Consider the following 6139-nt stretch of genomic DNA (forward strand, 5'->3'; position numbering starts at 1 on the left):
ATGAATTTAAATATATAGAGATGGTACGTAGAGATGTGGACATATATAAATGAATATCAAAAAAGTATGTTTTATTTAATTGTAGCTTGTATATATGTCTTTAAAGTCTTCAAATTATTAATTTAATATTGTCAAAAATAATAAACATACAATTTCAATAATAATTATATTTACTAAAAGATTGCTATATGTTTTTTAAAATTAAATAACAATATTATTTAAATTTAACATAATTTATACTTTGAAATTACAAATAATAAGTTATATAGTGTAATATAATGATTAAAATAAATATAAATATTTACTTGTATAAAATTTAGTTGAAAAATAATATATAATTATCTATTAATATATTTATTATTTTATTAATATAACTATTAAAATATATAAAGAATAATAAATAAATTTTTGTAAAAAATAAAAAATAATTTTAAATATAATATTTTATATATTATTCTTTCTCACGACATGTTACTCTTTTTTTCACTAAAAGAGGGGTAAAATTTTATTAAGACAAAAAAGAGAGCTCAACAAGGAGCTCTATCCAGAGCAACAAGGTCATCCAACTCACAAGACAAATTCAAGGGTAGTTGCCCCTTATTCACAATATTCCAATCTTGATATGATCAAAAGCCCATTTGGCTAAACAATCAACAACTTTGTTCCATTCTCGAGGAATGTAATTAAAACTAACAAACTCTAAAGAAGTACAAAATAGAAGAATTTGATTAACAACTAAAGCCAATTCCCAACTAACATCCCCAAGCAATTATAAAGTAAGCAAATTCACAACCACTTGAGACCCAGATTCACAGACAAGTTGATGTCATCCCCTCGAACAACATTGCTCGACAACATTTAAAATGGCCAACACCTCCATGAGATTGTTAGTATGCCAACCCTTATGCACTGAGAAAATAAATTGAACTCCAAAACTACATTGAGCCACACCCCCAATGCCAGCAAGACCTAGATTCCCTTGAGAAGAACCATCAATGTTGATTTTAAGAGCTACAGATGGAGGAGGCAACCAGTGACCCACACGGTTCACCTATCACTTCACCCGATGTCTATGATGGTCTGGATCATTATGATACCATCGACCTGCAGCCCCTGAGATCTCATCCTAAAAATGAAAGTTAAGGTGACTGCAAATAACAAGATCACCAGGACACATAACTCCATCTAACTTACACTTAGCCTGAATAGTTTCCTGAAGAGAGTGGGAAATCTTCCACCAAAGATGCATTACTCCAATCCGGACATCCTGAAAGATTCATTGATTTTCTCTTCAACCAAATATACCAAAGAATAAAAGAGGGGCCAATAATCCATGCAGCCTGAAGAGGTGAAGCCTTGGAGGGGGCGCTCCCCAAGCGATCCCAAAACTCGGGCAAGGAGGAAGTATGCCAATAAGAGCAACCCCAAGCACTCCACCAAAGATGTCATAATTGGGTAGAAAAAGAGCAATAGAAGAAGAGATGAGAGATAGACTCCTCTCCATTACCACATAGCACATAAAAAGATGGGCCTTGGAATCCACATTTACCAAGATTATCCCACGTAAGACATTGATTGTGAGCTACTAGCCACATGAAGAAATTACATTTGAACCAAGAAAACTTATTCCAAACTTGTTTCCACCAAGGGACCTCAACATCCCCTAACAGTTGTATAGTAATCTCTTGGATAATATTTGTTAGATAGGGTACCACCTAAGCCAAAACATCTGGCCCCAATAGAGAGCAACACTTCTTAGAAGCCAAAATCTTAGAAAGCTCTTGGCGTGGAATTTTTGTTTCTTGACCACATAATACTTTAAGCCACTACCACAACCTTTATGAGTTGAAGTAATAATAAATATACAAGAATATAGCTGTCATCTTATGCTAATAATTAATTACTCTATACATTTTGGTGGAAAAAAATGATTACATAGTGACTTACTTTTCATGATTTTCTAATAAATTTTTATTCAAAAAATAATTTTCCTCCCTACCAAAAGAAGGAGGAGCCAATGAGAGGACCAATAAATGATAGTTTCTTAAAATTTTTAGTATTAAAATTAAGAGACTATAGTTAAGAGAAATCACTTGCAAAAATATTTAAATTTGATTAGTCGAAGGGAAAAATGAATTCACAATAACATGTTGAAGGTTATTGTAATTAAGATATTTAAGATTTATTTAATCTTAATTAAAATATTAATTAGGACACTTTTCTATTATCTGAAAGAAATATCAATCAAACTTTACATGACTATTGTAGCTTACATTTTTGTTTGTGATTTTCAATATTGTTAGTCCCTATCATAAAGGCAGGAGACTAAAGTTTTCATATGTTTTTTTTCAATTAGTTTTTCGTTCAAAATTGTGTTTGAATTCTTTAATCTATTATTTTACTCATTCTATTATGTGCCATTTTTTGGCTATCTTGTTCTCTCTTTTTCGATTGGCTGAAACTATTATGCTAGTAGTCTTTTTCTAATAAATTTTTAAAAATTATAAAATTGCATGTAGTATATAGTTGGCATTCATAAAATGGTTCGCACATATTGTTTATGCTTCCACATTTTTCTTACATGTAGGGACAGGTGGTAGATACTTGCGCCACAACCTGTTATTTATTTAGATCGTGTGAACAAAGGTATCCTTTTTAAATGTTTCTCTCAAATATAGTTCTAAGATTAAATAATTCTAATAGAGTATTTGTTTTCTCATGCCTCCATAAAGAAATGCATTCTTCGTAATGTTACTCATAAATATAAGAAAAAGACATTGAACTATTCTGAGAATTTCAAATTGAAGCATTCAACAACCATGTCTGCTCTTTTTACTACAAGAAGGCTTAGTTGTGTTTTGCTCATTTATTTTTAAGAAATCTTGAATTGAAGTTAAATGATCATCATGCTAGAGGTCCCAAAAGACACGTTTGGCATTGTATTCTTAGTACTTCAACCTTTAATAATTAAAGGATTTTAGGGATTCTTATATCCATTACAAACTTAAAACAATCAATAATATTAGTTAAGATATTTTATATTGAGGTGTTTTAATTGGACTCTACCTTCTCTATAAGGTTTATACTAATACATTCATATTATATTATTGATGATGGTAATTTTTTTATCAGTTCCAATTCTTTTACGTCTTGAATTTTTAAACAGACCCTTCATCATCAAACTCATGCTATTTCTTTTGAATTAATATAAGAGCTTAAAAAACCTATTCAAAATCACCCTCTTTATTATTGTTCCCTTCATATAGTATAAATTTAAGTACAAAAATCATTTACAAAATCTTTTCAGCATAACAAACACTAGATAAGGATAATCTTGAGGTGATTAATTGACAGTGTGACACAAACTAGATGGTGGTCAACCACACAATACGGTGTAAGGTGAATCATATTTGAAAAAACCTCCTAATTGTTTTATAGATTTATGCCTTGAAAGAATTTATTTTTAGATATAGGGTTTTTACTTTTGATACAATATTAGATTTTTTCTAAAGGCTTATTTTGTGATTGCTTTGGCATGAAATGTTTTTTAGATTATTTTGGAAACTACTAATAATGTGAGTGTATTTGGAAAAATTAATTTTAATAATTTAATTGGGTTTTGTATTTTTTATTAATTATAATTCAATTAACCTTGATGCATTATACTATTGTTATGGTATTTGCATCATACCATGATTATAAGCCTTTCTTTTGTCTTCCTACTAAGTAATTAAATATTCTATGATACAAAGACACATTTATATATCGTAAAGTACAAGATATGAGGTAGGGGTTGGGTTTTTTGGCCTAACAAATTGAATTGTCTTGTCAATTCAATTAGTTGGCAATGTAGGGATCACATCCTAGATATTAACCCTTGGGTAGCAAGTTTTGGATAAGTGTTTACACATTTCATCATAAGGTTGACTGGATAAGCATAATCAAAAGGGTATATAATAAGGACATTTTGATAATACTAAGTATAGTAATTATATGCACATATATTGCAATCTTTATCTATGGTACTATCATGATGGTTTTTTATGGTTAGATGTGGTTAGTTGTTGGATGGGTAGAATCAGGTGCAAGATATATGAAGGACTAATAAGATATAATAGATATTAGTACACTCATTTTGGTGTTGTATCTATTATATGTTGTATAGATTTGTATATTTCGATGAGAAGTGAGCTCTATTATATTACAACTCCTAACAATATATTATCCAAACCTAAGTCAATCCTATAGGGGGTTTATCCCCAAGGATGACATTCTATGCCGAACACTTCTTAGATATTTGAGACAGGATCATTTGGCGCCATGCCTTACGTATCCCTCTTGGCTACTTACATAGACAGTGGACCCATGCCTTACGTATCCCTCTTGGCTCCTTCAAGGGGGGCTCTCACTGCCTTTGGATTCAAATCGACCACCATATTGATAGAGAGGATCGGGTTTGTAGACTTTGTACCATGGCAGAGGCAGAATTTGATACCCATTTCCTTTTTAGATGCCCCATATACTACGAGATCAGAAGGAGATTCTTTTGTTTCTTTAAAGAGTGCAGATCTCTCTTAGACTTCTTTAGGTACATAGATCAGTGTTGCCTTGCACTCTATCTTTGTGAAGCCATACAGCTTCACAACCACACTTTGTAGCTATCTTTTCCCACGAGTCAGACCAATGTACAACTTATCACATCCTTCTTCTCACCCTCATCTCTTGCCCAGGGTACGAAGTGACCGTATAGTTTCCCAGATACCGACCACTCCAGATTAGTGAAACCTCATAGTGCTCCTCTCTGCCAAAGACACTCCTCCTATAGTACTCAACGACAGAACATAGTCCCTGGTCGCCCCTGTCCTTCTCATTCATTGTTGTCTTTCTTTCCTCTGAGGAAGGATCCCTAAACCCTATTCTTGTTTGGGGTGACTCTTGCTCTCTTCTTCATCCTCATTTTTAGGTTTTGTGCTTGTTGTTTTATCGACACCATTTGGTGTTCCACTTGGTGCTATCTTCTTGCTTGTAAGCTCCTAGTCCCATAAACTCATGTTGTGGTCTCTTGTTGGAAATTAATATTATCTTATCTTATCTTAACAAGGTTGAGACCTCTAATAAGATTTAGTCCTCTAAGAAGGACTTATGTACTAAATGTATGCAATGACTTCTAACAAGGTCAAATCTCCCAATAGAGAACTTTTAAATTAGTGCATTGTTTTGGATAACATCCCCACTAGGGTTTTCCCTTGGCCAATGTTTCCTTGAAAGTAGATCATGGTGTTATGAGTTTCTTATTATTGAGTACTTTAATTTTTTATCTATTCATTTATACATTCACATGGTTATATGTTGAAATATATAGTTGGGCAAAAAGTGGTGGAATATTGATTCAACCCCACCCCATAATATTCTCTATTTCTAACAATTGGTATTAGAGGCTTGTTACTCAGAAAAAAAAAACAACTTGAAGAACATTTCAATGGATACAAATGTTTTGCAAAGGAAATTTGAGACAACACTTGAAGATCTTGATCAGGCAAAAAAGAAAAGAAAAGCTAAAGATAAAACTCAAAGATGCACAATATAACATTAAGAAGCTCAAGGATCATATTGATATTTCAAGAACAAAAAGAAAAGAGCTAGTTGAGCAGATTAAGGAACCAGACATAGTTATAAAACTCAAAAAGGAAAATCAAGCACTTAAGCATAATTGAGTGAGATCTTACACAAGATCCTAATCAGACAACATATCAGATTGAGAAACTTAAGGAACAAAGGAAAACATTTAAGGGAAGATATTTTTTATTTAGAAAATGGGTTTTGAAGGGCCCCTAAAACCTTGTACATGAAAACCTTAAAGATTAAACATTGAGCCCATCCGGTAAAACATAACAAAAAGGACAATGCCGAAAAACAAATAAAAGACAACAATGAGAGGACAACAAACCAACCAACTAACAAAAAACATAAAAGACATAGGAAAAACTAGGATACAAAGGAACTCAATTCATATTTTTTAAAAGCTCGACAACCTACATCTCGAGTTGGTCCATCGTCTCAGTTGCTTCCTTAATTTGACTTACATTAGTAGAGACAACAATAACCATCTTCCTAGTACTAGCTTTGGTCCTCTTACCTA

At 32.2% G+C, this 6139-nt stretch overlaps 1 protein-coding gene across 1 annotated transcript in view; it reads left to right on the forward strand.

Moving 5' to 3' along the window:
• The window catches only part of LOC149531424 (histone H3.2), a 35855-nt gene extending 33011 nt beyond the window's left edge, over nt 1–2844 (forward strand). Inside the window, exon 3 of the transcript XR_016358523.1 lies at nt 2588–2844. The gene's annotated coding sequence lies outside the window, so the exon portion shown is untranslated. The remainder of the gene's footprint in view (nt 1–2587) is intronic.
• The last annotated feature ends 3295 nt before the right edge of the window (nt 2845–6139 follow it).

Source organism: Cupressus sempervirens, chromosome 11 (assembly GCF_028749045.1).
Source record: "Cupressus sempervirens isolate cs-2001-9-10 chromosome 11, ASM2874904v1, whole genome shotgun sequence".
Lineage (NCBI taxonomy): Eukaryota > Viridiplantae > Streptophyta > Pinopsida > Cupressales > Cupressaceae > Cupressus > Cupressus sempervirens.